The 18,087-nt window shown below is 41.9% G+C and overlaps 1 protein-coding gene across 3 annotated transcripts in view; it reads right to left on the bottom strand.

Moving 5' to 3' along the window:
• Positions 1-14,488, bottom strand: part of PLEKHG1 (pleckstrin homology and RhoGEF domain containing G1) — a 158,530-nt gene extending 144,042 nt beyond the window's left edge. For all 3 annotated transcript variants that reach the window (XM_069954492.1, XM_069954489.1, XM_069954490.1), the window contains exon 1: positions 14,277-14,488. The gene's annotated coding sequence lies outside the window, so the exon portion shown is untranslated. The remainder of the gene's footprint in view (positions 1-14,276) is intronic.
• Positions 14,489-18,087: the final 3,599 nt, after the last annotated feature.

Raw genomic sequence — 18,087 nt, forward strand, 5'->3', positions numbered from 1 at the left:
CAATGATGAAATGGTCTAATCATGGTCCAATGGTCCCTGATTTCAATGGGCCACCCGAGCGATCTAAAGATCATCCAGGCAGCTCCAGCCCCCCCCCCCCCCCACTTACTGTCTGGGTGTGTAATAGTGGGGAATAGTGAGTGGGGAATGATGGGGAAGCGAGCATTGACCTGACAGGTAGGTGCTCGCTTCCCTCTCCTTATATGTAATATGGCCTTAAGCCCCTAAGGCTGCTGTTGCATTCGTGTAAAAAGTGGGGTATAGATCAGATTGACTTCAAGACCCCGATCTTCAGGGCCAAATTGGGCACTTTAATCCTGTTCAACCAAGTGAAAACAATAGTAGGAATGGCATACTTGGAAATAATCAAGGAATGGAATGAGATAGAAAGAACCCACTTGGACTAGACAGAATAACAGAATCCTCATAACAGGTGAGCACAGATGTTTGTCAAAAAAATTCACAGAAGTGGCATATAAACCGCACAAAAACCATGCCACGGTGTGAACCGGTGTTTTCAATGGCTATGTATTATAAAAGACGACTGTGCTTGAAAAATTCCCTGCCGAAATGTGTTGCTTCATTAAATATTTTTATAGTCCACATACTTGGCTTGAATATTCTCAAAAAATTGCCCAAATTCACCTGGTACTGACCAGATGTAGGCCTGCACCAGTTTGTCCGTTTAAAAAAAAAAAATGTTCAAATGATAAATTGGATGCAAATCCCAGATTCTGCAAATTTTTGTGTGGGTACTCAAAACAGGCAGATAAAAAAAATTGCATCCAAAAAATATTCACTCATCGAATATTGGGTCAGAAATAGAACTTACACCAAAAAATAGGCAAAAAATCCAATTATTCACCTAAAATTAGGCGCAAAGCCTTTTATAAATTTCTCCCATGTACACCATGACATCAGATAGTTCAGACATCATAGTTTTCTATGAAACTTATAAATTATTATTAAATACTGATGACAAATGAACTGATAAGATATCTTGTTCACACTGTAAGAAGAGGTGTCCAAAAAAAGAAAATCGCAACAGATTTCTGGTATAGGCAAATCCAGCAGCCATTCATCTGGCTAAGGACATCGCTGAAACTCACAAGTTACTGTGAAGACTTCGAAGGTTGTTCCTGCTGCTTGTTCACGTGCCAGAAATAACAGAATTCCTTCACTGATCCAAACTCTACTATGTTTTACTTAGAGCCATTTATTCGAAACAGCCAATGTTTTTAAGACGACGCCCTTGGCCTGGCATACAAAAAAAAAATGACACTCATGATGTATAAGGATCGCTCCCACTTTCGACCCTTCGCACTGTACTGTCCCCTTAAGAACAATAATACAAACACAAGATGACTTTTCAAAAAGTCTTTTGACTTTCATGTTGAGAAACTAAGATGTTCTCTAATGGTTGTCCAAGATAAGCTGCGATATTTAGACGTTCTAACCACATCTGGGATGCATTGATGCGCTATTATTCTGTGCACATGGATACACAGCAAAGGCTTTGTCTTAGCTGATGGAAAACAAATCTAGGGCCTTAATAAGCAATCTCTTAGCAAGATGAATAGACACGGCTCGAGAAGTAACAACCCGATGCTCTCTGGATGCTCTGTATTGATGGCGCCATTGGCAAGTGGCCTAATAGCATATTGTATCTGTCCAAAATTGGGGGTATTCGTGAATTAAATTAGAAGGCCCTGAACACACACTTCAAGATAGATTACCAATTTTGAGCGCGTTCTTAGTTCAGCCTATTTTATTTTTGGGAAAAAAACAAGTAAGGAAAGTAACTTTTTGATACTCCTTAGCTGTCGGTGGATTTAGGGGTTTTAAAGGGGTACTCCGGGGGGGGCACTTTTTTGCTGAGACTGGGGATGGGGTGGCTGAGGGAAAAGACGTCCACTCACCTCCCCGGTTCCAGCAGCGGGTCGCGCATCGCGGTGCTCCGGTACCCGGCCGCTTCCTGGTGTCTGACGCGGGCCTGAGACGATACATCTCAGGTCCGCTCAGCCTGTCAGTGACAGAGGCGGGATCTGAGCGGACTTGAAATGGATCCCGCCTCCTTCACTGACTGGCTGAGCGGACCTGAGACATCACGTCTCGGGCCCGCGTCAGACATTAACGAGATTGCTGGGGTGTTCAGAGGTTGGCTGCCCGTGACTCTCTTACCATTCCTGTGGATAGGGGACAAGTTAATTTTTCTTGGAATTCCCCTTTAAACTTTTGATATGTTACTGCCCTGGTGGAGAACATAACAAACACGTTTTTTCCTTTTCACGCTCCCCCAGTGCCCTCCTACCATGTCTTTGGGTTCTCCAGTGAATGACCCCGCCTCCACTTCCAAGACGGATGAGTCAGCAGTGACAGCCCACTCAGCCAATCACTGGCCACAGTGCTGTCCCTTCTCTGTCAGTGATTGGCTGAGCGGGCTGTCACTGAAAGTGAAGGCAGGAGAACCCCGGGGAGCATGAAGAGGTAAGAATAGCATGTTTGTTATGTTCTCCGCCAGGGCAGCAACAAATTAAAAATGTAAAATGAACAAAATGTCCCTGTAATAGACAACTAAACTACAATGGCTCCTTATCTACCTGACCTTTAGTCATAAATCTAGTTTATCTAGATCACTGTCTGCATCCCCCTTAAAAAGTATAATACAGTTTATTTATGATGACATATATAACAATTCTTATTAAGTCAGAATCTAAGTTTTATGTTTCAAAAATATCAATATGGATGCTACAGTATAATATTACAGCAACAAAAACACTGGTATGTTACTGAAAAGCTGTAAGTAAAAATTGGCTTCAGATACTTCTTTTCTTATTGTCTTTTCTAATAAAGGAAGCAACCTTCTAAATCAGAGATGGGGAAAGCTTTGGCTTCCCAGGCATGATGGGAATTGTAGTTTTGAAACTGCTGGAGGGCCACAGGTTCCCCATCCCTGTTCTAAATGGTCTTCATTAAGTATTTTCTACCATTTAGCGGCTACTTAGATGTATGAGACAGCCGCAGAATTTCTCCCAGGCTGGAGAAAGAGAGGAGAGCACACAAAAAGTGGTGTGCAGGGGAGAATCCTTCTAAAGGGGAGAAAACTTTTAAATCAGGGATGGGGAACCTTTCGCCCTCCATATGTTGCAAAGCTACAATGATGGGAATTGTAGTTTTGCAACAGCTGGTGGGCCAAAGGTTCCCCATCCCTGTTCTAAATAGTCTTCATTAAATATTTCCTACTATTTAGCTGCTACTCTGATATATGAGACAGCAAAGGGGAATCCTTGAAGGCAGGTGACACAGGCTGGAGAAAGAGAGGAGAACACACAGAAAGTGTGTGGGGTAGTGTACAGGGAAGAATCATATAGGTTTTATACAAGTAGAGAATAATAGTGCTTACAAAGCATACTATGGTGGCTGCAGAAGCAAAACTAATTAAAATTATTAATAAAAACCTCACAATATTTTTTACACCTATACAAGTAAAAAGAATGTTTGTTTGGTTTTTAACTAGTTTGTACCCTCTGACAAAACATTGACTGATAGTAGGAAGAGGCATTGAATACTTAAAGAAACTATATTAGAAACTTTGCCAATTTATGCAATGTATAAGCCAGGAAAACTTTTTTTTTTTTTGTACAATTACCCTCTGCACAGGTATAAAGGATACCATTTGTACTCTAACAAAAAGTTTTAAGAAACTTCATTATTTCTGAGCACTATAAATTATTTTTTATTAAAATACATAATGAAATGTTAAATTATAACACTTGACGTTTACGACCTCGGCATATGAAAACAGTGTCAGGGCTCCAGAAAAAACAATGGCGGTGCCCAGGTTTATTATAGCAAGGTATGTTTCAGTCAAACTTCATAAAGTGGGTAAGGTAATAATTTAGCCCTTCAGTACCCATGTAACACCTTTTAATTAACCAGGACTTTGGCACCGCCAGGTACTGGAATCAAAGCGGCAAACTAATCATTGAAATGAAACGATGAAAAACTTGTGTAGAAAAAAGCAGTGTAGCCATCCAAAATATTATGCATCACTTTTAATGAATAAGAAATTTGGCTTCTCTTAAAGACAAAGGGTAATGTGCAAAAACATTCTTCATGTTCCAAATCCAAACAGTTAAATAGTGAGCGGCAAGACGGGATGAATGTGGATAAAAGAAGGGAAAGAACTTTTTTTTTGATGCACAATGCAGCATTTGGTAACAAAGCAAAGGTCCAAGACAGAACAAATCATAAAGTAAGTTAGTGACAAAAGATGTCCCAAAAGGCTTAAAGGGGAGCTACCAGCAGGTTAGATGACTCTAACCCGCTGATATGTCCCTACTGCGCAGGAGATGCAGAGGAGGAAGATATTTCTCTTACCGACCTCCTTGGCGCCGTTCCGGTGCAGTTAGTCTTGTGCTCCATGTTCCAGTGAGACCGTTAGAAGCACTGCCTGTCCCCATAGCACTGATCCACACCCAGCCGACCGAATTGGCGCAATGGGGGCAGGCAGTGCTAACGGTCTCACCGGACTGTGGGGAACAGGACTAACTGCACTGGAATGGTGCCAAGGAGGACGGTAAGACACAAACCTTCCTCTTTGGCATCTCCTGTGTAGTAGGGACATAATTCCATAATTCCTCTTTAAATTCTATAATTCCTCTTTAAATTGCTACATTGCTATGTAAGAAATGAGACTATCCTAGTATGTAACCTGCTTATATCTCCCAATAGTTCGATATTAAGAGTTTACTCTCTTTTTAAATATGTTGTTTTGGTGCACTGGGGGCAGAGTTATTACCCCCCAGTGCACCGATCCGCCCCCAGCCACACCGTCTCTCCTAATGAATATTGACAGAGCGAGTCGGCCGGGGATGGTGTGGCCAGGGCAGATAAGTGCACTGGGGGAAGTATACCCCCCCCCAGTGCACTAATCCACCCACGACCACACTGCCCTTCCTAATGAGAAGTGGCTGGGGACAGTGTGGACAGGGCAGATCGGTGCACTGGGGGAAGTATACCCACCCCCAGTGCACTACAATGACATATTTGCATAAGAATTTAATTCTTAAGATCACGGAAAGGGCGCCGAGGATAAAGGCAAGAAACATATATAGATACTTCTAACCTGCTGTTAATTTCCCTTTAATATTCCATAGATTTCTATTAGAATAAGAGAAGAAAGCTGTATCCTTGTCTGATATATTCTATCCATAGAAGTGTGCACAGGGGCACAGAGGTACCAGTCACACCTGGGCCCTAGTGTCTCAGGAGGCTCAATAGCTCCGATACAAAATAGGAAGACCTAAATGCTAAAAATGGCACGAGGTGGATGGAGAACTCAACGGCAGATTCTGCCTTCGGGCTCAGAAGTTGGATTTCTGTACATTGTTTCTGCCAACCACACAATAGGGGACATAAATAAAACCAAGGTGACGTTACCGTAATGATATGGAGCCTTCAGACCGCTTCTGGGCAAGACTTTAGAAGCAAAGCCAATTCCCTATTATTTCATTCTGTACTACAAAGGTGTTTTTACTTTCCAGTTTTTTTGTTTAAAAGACCTTCATTTATTGATGCGTAACACATTACATTGTTTCTTCTCTTATGGCAATGCTGTTTTAACAAGTCACTTGTTGTTGATACACCAAGCATGACTAACCGACTGAAAATCTGCCGCCAACCTTAGGCAATCAGATTATTCCCTGCAAGTTATACATGAATATTTTACTATAATTTTCCCTACGAGTCCTGTGATCGGCACAGATCATGCCTTCGTAATATGCAGAAGATAAAGCGACTGGCCTGGACTATTTTGCAGCAAAGCCCTGGGTAAACACGTCTAACACATTTAGACAGAGGAACATTTGCTGCTGATTAGCGAGGGATTACTGAGGACATGGCTAAGCCCGGAGCCAATAGACAGAATGGAAACGTTACTACTGATATAAACAAGGAGGAAACTATGCCAGGACCACCAATACTAATCTCATGTTACAGTGGAGGTAATTTCACTGAACGGTCCCAGATTCTGCAATATGGCTTCAGTAAGAGTCCTACAGATGGCACAGTCAACGCACCAATGACAGCCATCCAAGCCCCTTTGCTTCTATAAATATTCAGTTTCATACGAGACAAGGCTCAAACCAACACAAAAGCTGAATCAAGAAGGATGAGCGATCATTTATTTATAATCAGAATACTAACATTAGACTGTATATCAACCACCATAGCATGAAAACCACCGCAGGTGAAGCCAATAACATTGATTATCTTTATGACAATGGCGTCACACAATATGGAAAGAACTTGGAGACTTTGACTAAGGATTAATTGTGATGGATAGAGCAATCCCCCAAATGGCAGGTTTTGTGGGATGATCCCATTATGTAGTGGCTAGTATTTACCAAAAGTGGTCCGAGGAAGGACGACTGGACAGGAGAGGAGCAAAACTGGAGCATAGTCGTGTGCAATTGGTTGGCATTTGAATACCGGTGGCTCAAGACATTGGATGCAGCCCTGGGCCATATCCATGTTTTCCCGGAATCCCTAGGGCTACATCCATCTTATTCAGCCACTGGTATTCAAATGCTGAATGATGGCTCTCAAGTATACGTACGTTGCGCTCATCTCTACTAGTGAACCAGCAATGTATTTTGTGCCCAAGGCTCCTCAATGTGCTCAGAGTACAAAGGCTAGCCCATCTCGCCCAATACCATTCTACCATATAGGTAATCAGTTGCTGATTTACATGGCTACAACACCTGCAGTTCTGCAACGTGATTCCGTAAAGCCATTTGGGGTGAGACTGGCCATATTATGACCATGCACAACCAATCTAAGCCTCATGCCAAAGAAGTCAGAACGCGTGTGAAAGGGTGTGAAATACCCCCCCCCCCCCCCGGTATTATACTCACCTAAGAGCAGGATGGTCTGTTCCTTAGGAGCGACGTCCATAGGCCAACCGCACTGTTTACTGGAGTGGAGACGGGTGACGAGAGCATAGCCATCATGCACGCTCACACCCAATCAGACCAAGTCTGGCAGTACATGACGACGACGGTGAGTGTGGGCGGTAGGACATGGGGCTAAAGGAGAGCGGCTGCCGACGGACTGAGCGGGGCCCTGGCTGCTGTAATTTTTGTTGAGTTGGCAGGGAAAATAAGTTGACAGTAGAACAGGCCTGGAATCATGGAGGGCTTCCCTATCCTATATGCCTTGCATCTCTACATCTCTGCATCATAGAGCCAATAAAAGCTTGTCACACAGCAGATCCCTCTCATCCAAACCACGCAATAATAAACAGTCTATCGTTATATCATATTATAAGGATGTAGAAGTTATATTCCCATCTAGCGCTCTTATTAATTTTTTTTTTGTCTTCTACATACTTTCTCTAATGTGTAATGGAACAATAGAAAACCACAGAACATCTTCTCAGCAAGTTCCAGCTGTGCTTTGCGGTGAGTACCTGTAATAGCAGGTTAACCACTCCATATAGATTCATACAAAGCAGAACATGCGGTATAACAACAAGTAGGCAATAGATATAACACACATAGATCTGTAACAGTATTAGAACCATTGTGGATCGGGTAGTTTTACATTTGCATTGTCATAGCTGACAGTGATCATTCGATACAATGATTTCTACTGAAGTCATAATCAAGAAAAAAAATGGTGGACAAAGATCAATATTGTAGTTACTCAAATTTTGGGTGAGTGAAGGGTCAGGTATTAAGTTATAGTCCACCACCTAATGTCCATGGTGTCTTGGTTTCTCTTGATTTTCCATATTGAGGACAGTAGATTACGTAGGCACAGAACAGTCAGACATATTGGATTTAGACATTGGTTTTTGGAGAGCCAGGTGAGGCTTAGAATGGAGGCTCCAGACATGTGAGGCTCCCAGACCTCTGCACAGTAAGGAACCTGTTTTGGTCTGTATTTTTAGTCTCAGAAAAACAACTGTTTTCATGCTAAAAAATAGCTTAAAAATGTCAGCTTTTCTATCCTTTAGTTTAGTTTTTTCATTATTCCATTTTTACTACAAAATTGCAACACAGACAATGTTTGGAACCAAAACGGCCCAAAGATTATGCAAAAAAAAAAATTCCAAAAGACAGATGTTGTGTAGCTAAAAATAACAAAAAGAAGGACCTTGCACTTAACTGTATGGTCGTTAAAGAGATTGCCCACCCAAAACTAACTTTTTAAAGAGACAGCAGGAGTCCAATGGCAGCTCTATTAATTACTATACTCAATTCATTACTATTCAGTACTGTACTCGGCTCTCTCTGGTGGCTGCACTCATTCACAATGGAGCCGCCGTAGAGAGCCGAATACAGTGCTCAGCTCTTTCCGGGAGCTCCATATGAATGAATAAAGCCGCTGGTAACGTGCCGTACCCTTAATTGTATTCATAGGAGGGATACGGATGTCGGATTAAACCTCCCCCCACACACACACACATTTTCTTACTTGGATAGGGGACAAGTTAGTTTTGGGTGGACAAACTCTTTAAGTTTTCCCGATGAGTTGAGTGGAACTGAATAATATAAGACAACGTCTGTTTTCTGGTCGGTTTTTTAACTGTAAACTGTCTATTTTTAAGTTATAGGGCTCAACTGGAGAGAAAAAAAAGACACCACCACAATTACATACATTACTGCAGTTCATGGGAACAACCCCATTCCCAGGCCTTTTGTGTGAGGTTTCTCCTGCCTGAATGCCTCAGCTGGGTATTTGTATTGTATGGTTGTCACTGCACATGGGTAACACTAGGCTTTTGCATGGTTTTTACTGCCTAGGGCCACACCAGTAAAACTGGTTCTCACATCCAGGGGCCCGGAATCCTAAACAAAAATTCTATTTTATTTCATATTTTGTACATTGTTTTGGGTGCAGCCATCTTGCCTGAGCTGTTTTTACCAACATTTAGAAATATTCTTTACAGCAAGCCCCATGGACATGAGCTGCCCCATTTATATGAATGGGAAAGGTGTCTGGACGTGCTTTGTTACCATTGAAGAAGTCATTCCACAGGGAGGGAAAGGCTGTGCGGTGAACGTCATCTTTTGTCTTCTATATCTATTGGTGTCACCCTTTTCTGTATTGCTGTACACATCACTTTCCGGCAGCCTCCTCCTTATCATCACAGACAAAACAGGAATTCTCAGCTTAGTTTTAAACTTAGTGGTGAGAATGAAAAAATGCTAGATTTCAGGATCATAGTAAAGTTAAAAAAAATTATTAAAAAAAAATTCACCAAAAATATTTTGTATCCAATCAAATTGCGTAAAAAAGTATCTTTGTCCCTATGATTCCCTAGACTGGATATAATGCAGCAGACAGGCCACATAATAGTTCTCTTCAATTATTTATTATTATTATTATTGTATTATTAAAACTAGAAGCTATAATTAATCTTTTTTTACGTGACACATGTAGTGAGTTTGAGTAAATTTGTGATTATTACTTAATATACCGGAAAAGATATATAAAAAAAAACTGCCTATAAAAACAAAACATAAAAAGATATTCTTTTTACAAGCATTTGGCTAGAACAATAGGTCCTCGTATGAGTCCAGTGGGACAGCTGAACCCGGCGGAGGATGTTTAGACTTAAGCCAGGTGGATGAAATGCAAGATTTGTTTCATTTAATGGATAAATAGCCGGTCAGATCAATGTAATGATGCGTTATATATGGACAGTGTCTGGTTTTATATACTACTTTATAAGTACCGTCAATTCGATTTATTAGACACGCTTTTAAGCAATAAAATATTGTGCTAATATGTGCCCGCATCTTATAGTCCAGAGACGGGCCCCCTCCCCCCGACAGTGCCTGATCACTCCGACTGCTTCCCTGACGATCAGGCACAGTGCTGATTCAGTGCCCGATTGCCAACTGAACTGTCCAGCTACTGATAGGAGAATGTTAGGAGCACTGCCCGCCCCCATAGCTCCGGCCCGCCCCTTTCTAATGATAACGAATGGAATGGTCCGGCCGGGGGGCAGGCTGGATCGCGCTCCTAACGGTCTCACCGGACCATGGAGCACACGACTAACTGCAATGGAACGGCACTGAGGAAGAAGGTAAGAGACATACTATAAGAGACATAACTTGCTTCTTGGCATCTCCTGTGCAATAAGGACATAGCAGCAGGTTAGCTGATAGTTCCCCATTTAGTAAGGCGCTTCGCTCCTCCAGCATGATTTCACATTGGGGCTCTAGGGCTTCAAGTTATACTTTTGGGTTGAGAACTGGGACCTACCCTTAAAGGGGCACTCTGGTATTAGAAAATTATATTTAACTAAACTATGACCCCAAGATACATCACTTACTAATATAGTGTTAGCACTAGTACTGGCTTGATTTACTCCTGACAGGAGACAACACTTCATCCTCTGCTGTCTCAGGAGACTCGGCTGGATTTTGTCTCTGAGCTGAAGTCCCGCCCCCTAAGTGATGTCATCACCTGTGACCATCCCCTCCAGCCTACCTCATTATCGTCTTATGCACATATACTGTGTGTAATATATATATATATATATATATATATATATATATATATATATATATCTATCTTTATTGGGTATATAGGAAAGAATGAGGTTTGTTTACAGTATGTTGCCTTGTGCCAAACAATAAGCACAGACCGAAATGTTCTGCAGCAGCTCTTGGCAGGGAACTGCTGGGAGTGCTGTGGGAGGGGAGTATGCAGGGTGGGAGGGCTGCTGCAATAGAGAGCTAAGGGAAAGCAATACATTCTGGGAATCATAGTACTGAAAGGACGTGGTAAGGGATAGCATTACATCCTTGCACAACAAGTGGACTTGGTAGTTTCAGAACTAGGGCAGAAAGGTGAACAATGTTATATGCTTCTGCGGATTTTTGTTTTTAATCTGATGTTGGAGTACCCCTTTATATAATTCCAAATACATTTGGAGTACATGTATATATATATATATATATATATATATATATATATATATATATTTTCTAAACCAGACAACTCCATACAGTGCCTTGTGTATATAAACCATCTGAATACACCCTAAGTATCTGCCACAGTCCACCATGGCTATACGCTTTGTCTATCCACACAGTAACAGGAAGCCATTAGTCAGCAGTATTTCATATGGACCAATGGATGGGACTGAAGAAAAAGATATATAAAAGTATAAAAGTCAAAATGATATGAAGGTGCAACTATGACTGAACGAAAACTAACATCCTGCAATTCTATATATCACTGTGGAATCATGTAGAACTTGCATGGACACCACACAGCCTTTATCTCAGTTCTCTCCATCAGTGTGAAAACTCATATCTGCATTTTTCCTTATGATATGTAATGTTTGGTTATATATATATATATATATATATATATATATATATATATATATATATATAATTATTTTTTATTTATTTGTTTATTTTTGTTTTCCACTAAAGAGCACCAATCTCTAACCGCTTCACTACCTCTTTGCCACCACTAGGCGGTCTCTAGAGTGTCAGCTACATGTGTATACAAATCAAAACCCTTTGCTGACACAGCAGGTGGCTGAGATTTCGCTATAAATGTTTGTGATGGACGATCGCTCAGTGGATGACGCCAGACTATTGCCCCCCTAAAAAGTGTGGTCGGTCACTTGTTTCGGCAACTGTATCCCTGATCCAGCTTACTCAGCTCTTTCCGGCACCTCCATAGGAATGAATAGAGACGCTAGTCTGGTACCATACCCGCAGCTCTATTCATAATACAGAAGACAGAGCCGGATAAAGAGATCGCCGGGGGGTTAGGAGGTCAGACCCCCAGTGATCTCTTACTTCTCCCCCATCCTGTGGATAGGGGCAAGTTCATTATTCATTAAAATACCCCTTTAAGCTGTTCTTATGGATCATAGCATTGGTGTTGTTAATATATATATATATATATATATATATATATATATATATATGCAGACCATCTATGCCACCTGACTATACTAATAGTATTTTATGTGAAATCAGCTTTCGGACTGGGTTAGTAAATAAAAGCACTTCTTACATTCTGCTATTACTTTTATCTTACACAATGACTATAGAAACATATGGGATTGGTCACTGTATTGGGACCATCTACCAGTCGGAATGGAGAACCATAGCAAAGAGTGAAACACAATGCAAATCATTGTGTCCGGTCATTTCCTTGAGTCAGGATGGGAATATATATATATATATATATATATATATATATATATATATATATTTTTTTTTTTTTACCCAGTCTGTCCCCATTTGTAAGCATTACCCTTGAAGAGTCATTCCCAGGCGGACGCAGTGCTTTGAGCACATGATCACACATGAACACGGATTTACGTTTTCTACCCTAAATGATGCGATGGGTAAGAAGAACAATGCGATCTCCCCACGACCACAGATATTTCAGCTCTGGCTGCTAATATATTCGCCGGGATGCAGCAGATAATGGAGAATGGTTCAATGCAATGACTTCACGTCCAGAGTAAATCCCGGCTTATTGGCCTCATATCTTTGACACATTGAAGCCGCCTTTCACACACAAGCACGGCAGACAATAAAAATAAAGTAAGTCCTAATCTTCCTTGTGCGATTGCAGCCATTCCTTGTCTTTTCTAAGCCTTCAGAGGAGATTTGGATTACATGACTCAGGGTTAGTGCAGCCAAGAAGATAACAGGCAGAAACGAGACCAATTACCTTGTTATCAATACGGGAAGAAGACAAACACAACTGCGCTGCTCCAACTGGAAGGCAACACTACATCCCAGAGTCAGGGCTGGGAGTATGGATAAAGTATCACAAGTTATTGGGGTTTTATGCATCAGTGTCTGGTTGGAGCATTGCAAAGTTTCTCAGATGTAGCAGAGCTGAGTTTTTTGCAATGCCATATTAAGTGTCTAAGGGTCCGTTTACACAGAAAGAGTATCTGACAGATTATCTGCCAAAGATTTGAAGCCAAAGCCAGAAACAGACTATAAGCAGACATCAGGTCATAAAGGAAACCCTGAGATTTTTCCTCTTTTCAAATCCATTCCTGGCTTTGGCTTCAAGTCTTTGGCAGATAATCTTTCTGTGTAAATGGACCCTAAGGGCCAAACCTTGGGAAGTAATAACAATGTGTAACCAAGGTAGCCCCAAAGTGTTAAATTGCAAATTCAACACTGCTACATCGAGGCTTATAAAACTAAGGAGTCAGAATACATTCTTTTGATTTAAAGGGGTAGTTCACCAAAATAATAAGAAAAAATTCTTTCAAATAAACTGGTGCCAGAAAGTGCCAGAGATTTATAATTCACGTCTATTAAAAAAATCTCCAGTCTTCCGGTACTTATCAGCTGCTGTATGTCCTGCAGGAAGTAGTGGTGTAATCTCTCCAGTTTGACACAGTGCTCTCTGCTGCCACCTCTGTCCATGTCAGGAACTGTCCAGAGCAGCAGAGGTTTTCTGTTCAATCTTTTTATTGAAAATGTTTAACAAATGCCCAATAAAACATGTATTTGTACAAAACTCGGCATAGTAGGATACAATAAAGCTTATGGTTACATGTGAGATATAGTAACATAAAAGTCCGGTTAACTAGGACTATGGTGAAAGAGGAGTAAACAGGAACATTAATATAAACTAAAACAGAACCATCTTTTCTATGAGGATTTGCTGCTGCTCTGGACAATTCCTGATATGGACAGAGGTGGCAGCAGGGAGCACTGTGGCAGACACCATTACTTCCTGCAGGACATACAGCAGCAGATAAGTACTGGAAGACTGGAGATTTTTTAATAGAAGTAAATTACAAATCTCTGGCACCAGTTGATTTGAAATATTTTTTTTTTTCATGCACTACCCCTTTAACATATTTCCAAAATTCTCTGCCATTCATTCATGTTTCATCCCACTATTAAACAGCTAAGAGTTCTCTGCCAAGGGACCTGGGTGTGATGGGTGTTTAATATGCAGCTATCAATAAGCTGGGGGCGATCGTTCTTTGTTGGACAGAAAATGCGTCTGTAAAGCGTATCTGAATGCATTGTGCTTCCTAGTATAGAGCGAGGATTTCCTGCCGGTCCCATAGAAGACTGGAGTTTCCAGCTGCAGTAGTGGCTCTATAGAGTATAGACTGCAGTGGAGCAAGACCGAACCTGTCAGGGCGTCCGGAACCCAACAATCTGCCATCAACTATCTCTTCATCATCCCAAGGGAAATGGCCCTTATCATAGTCAGACATCAAGGTTAGAAGGAAACGGCTTTACCTTTGTATGTGCAACTCTATATCCATATAATCCAAAGAAGGAACCAATTACAAAGTAGCAGAATGAGGCAAACTTCTGGGATGGATCTCAGTCCTGCCCCATCCACTGACTTCAGCCGGGATTAAAGAGCCTGTTGAAATCCTCAATGGAGTAATAGCCGCCCATGCAGCCAGGATCCAGCAGCCCAATGATTCCAGCCCTACCGCTTCCCCGACCCAACAGCCCAAGCTTACACTAAGCATGCAGCCTGAGCTACCGACTCCTGTCCCTCCCATCAAGCCAGCCCTACCCTCCCCTGCCGCAGCAGCTGATCCACACAAGAAGCCTACCCCTCCTTTTCCTTCCCTTCCACTCCCCAGCCAAAGGGTTGAGGCTGTAGGATATGTCTCTGGAGAGCTGCCAATTCCGAGCAGTCAAATTATTTCTCCAGTCCTTGAGAAGTCAACCACTGTTTTCCAGCATTTGCAGATGAAATGAACATTTTTCCCTGTATCTTTTTATGTCGGGATTGTTGGGTTTTTGCATTTTTCTTCTTCATTATTTATATAGTAGCATAGTAGCCAGGGGGGGGTACAATGTCCCTATCCCCAGCGAGACCGACAATCTAATTTCTCAGCAAATACGCTTCTTAGAAAGGCAATTAACCTTAGCATGTACTGGAGGATCCCCGCAGGTTCTTATACACCAGCCCTGGGATTCTTACACATCTATTGGATTCTGCCTAAGTGTTTACCCAGAGATGGGCTTATAGGGTGACTATCTGTAATATCCTGGCAGGTGTGAAGTACGACTACAGCCAGCGGATTAACATCTATCTCCTGAAATCCTGAGATGGACTGGTGTAAATTACAGTGAAACCTTGGATTATTGTTCCAGGAACGTGCTTGTAATCCAAGTCCCTTGTATATCAAAGCAAATTTTCCTATAAGAAATCATTGAAATGTAGACGATTCGTTCAGAACCCAAAAATAAGGAGGTAAGGTGTTCTGTATCAGTAAAGAAGGGGTTAATTAGTTAACTCTCCCTCCACGCACAAGTCCCCAGGTGGCTGCAAACCTGCTGGTGCTGGGATTAGTGTTGGCTGTATGAAGCAGCTATCGGTAAAGAGGATAATTCAGGGGTCAGAGGCAAATAGTGGTCATACACCATCCAGAGCCGGCCTCACTCACACTCAGTCCTCCGGCAGCAGAGGTAGGGCCAAGCTGCTCGCTTCCACAGGAGGCTTTCCGCAGTTCTACAGGTTCACCAGAGGAGAGCCGGAAGGCGTCCGATCACTGGCAGAGTTGATCAGGTAGCAGTGGGTTAAAATTGGAGGGCTTTCTACCCAGTACAGTATCAGGATGGGGCACGGGGGAATCCGCTCGTATTACCAAATCTTGCTCATTTACCGAGTTGCAATTTTTTCAAATTATTGGCTTGTCTTGCAAAATCTTCTCAAACCAACCAAGTCTCACTGTATAATAATAATAATAATGATAATAATAATAATAATTCCTTTTATTTATAAAGTGCCAACATATTCCGCAGCGCAGTACAATCTCAGTCCCAAATTCACACTCAGTATTATAGTATCGGAAGTAGAACCTCCACTAATCTAATATTCATGACTTAGGGTCCTATTACACTGAGCGATTTTTAACAACTAACGATAAACGATCGCAAACGAGATTGTTTATCGTTAACCTGAAATCGTTCCCCATATTACACAGAACGATGGTCGTTAGTTACGATCGTTACTTTGATCGTTATTATGATCGTTATTATGATCGTTTACGCCTTCTGATCCCAGCAAAACAATGAACAATGTGCAATTACACTGAGCGATTAGTGAAAAAACGCGGAACTTGAACGAACGAATGTGGAATTACAGCACACGATTAGCGAACGTTTAATCATAATTTTAGGTTCAGATCTAAATCAACGATCAACGACATACCAACAATTTTTCGATGGTTGCCTGCAATTACACAGAACGATTATCGTTTAAATGCAAACGATTTAACGATTTTTCGCACGATAATCGTCCAGTGTAATAGGGCCCTTATCCACTCCCAGTGATTGCGGAGGCTAGATACCCCCTTTAAGTATAAACAAAGAAAGACAGGGTCACAGGAAATAGGTAAAAATAACAAAAACATAGAGCTAGTGAGTCACATGTAATAAATCAGTAGCAATAGTCGTCTACCTCTCCGTTATCAGCAATATCATCTGAGTCTGAGCAGATACACGGTGAATCAGAGATGTTTATAAGCAGCCGACCACCTTGCGGTTTGTCTAGAACTACTGACTAAGCAATGTTTTTGATATATTTTTTAAAGGGCCTTTTCTCTCACTGGGCCGTGATACTAAATGGTGAAAATCTGATGAGTAACGCGGTTTCCAATGTTACCCAACACATACGTGAAATAAAGCTCCGACTATCTCTCTTATGACATATTAGCTCCTCTTTGTGTCCACGCTGTGCTGTGATGGTGTCGGGATGGTGTGGGCTTAGGAGATGGTGTAATATACTGACACCTTGCTACAATGGTGGGTTCGGAGTGAGTCCCAAACTGGGCTGTTTTAAACCCCTTAGATGCCACATTCACTGGCACTTAGATGGCTTTAAAGAAAATACACCCAGGGGCCAAACAAGGGCCCTAACATAAAGCATGTACTGCAGGCAAAAATTCAACGGATCACAGGATCAAGTCTCCTAGCTGAACAAAAAAATGGCAGAATAGGCATGTTGCGGTACCACTGCGGCCTTTGTCTTGGGGCCTAAGTTGTAGCTAGCTCCCCTATGGTACCAACACACACCCTGAAAAGTGTTCCTAGTACTCCTACCTATGGTGTGATGGTGCAATACTCGGCACAGAGAGTTCGGGAGTAGTTGTAGAACAATAAACTTTACTGAAAGGTCTTGTAAGATAAAAACAGTATACAGTAGCAATTTTCAGTATACACCCTTGTTAGCAAGGCAGTTGGAAATAAAGGGGTATTCCGCTCATGCTGCCCATGGTGAGACTAACAATTTATTCCATGCATGTTATTATCTATTCAATCTCCTTCCCCCAGTTCTCAGCTGCTGCTTTCTGCTAAAGACACAAAAATCTGTGTGTGAGCTTTTCTCTCTGTCTCACCCTTCCTTCTGAGACGGCTGATGTAAACAAGTCTCTGGTTGGCTTTATCTGCAACCCGAGATCATCAGCAACCTGACCTCAGATTAACCCCCCCCCCCCCCCGCAGCATTACAAAGAGGCGGGGGTAAATGATGGAATCTACGGCAGGTTATCCGCCCCGATTCCGTAGTGTGAACACACCCTAAGGGTGGGTTCACATGTACCAAATTGCAGCAGATTTTCATCCCGCTGTGAGTATGTTAACGCCGCACCGCTTAACCCCCCGCGGCCTGGGGAATACTTTACCCGTCTGTTGGGGAAGGGGGGGGGGGTATATTCTTAAGGGTAAAATTAGTCATGCCACCAAGGAGTTAAAATAAGGGCATCTGAATTATTTGCCACATTTTTTAAATTTCTTTTTCCAGTTTCGGGTTGATTTGATGTATTCTAGAAAAAAATATTCTTTCCTCCGTACGGTTAGAATCATCCATTAGTAAAATCTAGTCTCTTCTAGTTGTAGCTCCTTCACCTCTAAAGCGATTATAGATAGGACACTGACAGGATGAGATAGAGCGCGCTCCTTACTCTGGCAGACAGATGTGTGCTTATATATTGCATTCGATTTATTCCAGTGACTTTTCAGCCAAATCTCTCAAGAGAGTTAATTGGAAAATTGCTCGCGAGCAGGTCCCATCCTCTGCTACAAAGGG

The sequence above is a fragment of the Dendropsophus ebraccatus genome, chromosome 15 (genome assembly GCF_027789765.1).
Source record: "Dendropsophus ebraccatus isolate aDenEbr1 chromosome 15, aDenEbr1.pat, whole genome shotgun sequence".
NCBI lineage: Eukaryota > Metazoa > Chordata > Amphibia > Anura > Hylidae > Dendropsophus > Dendropsophus ebraccatus.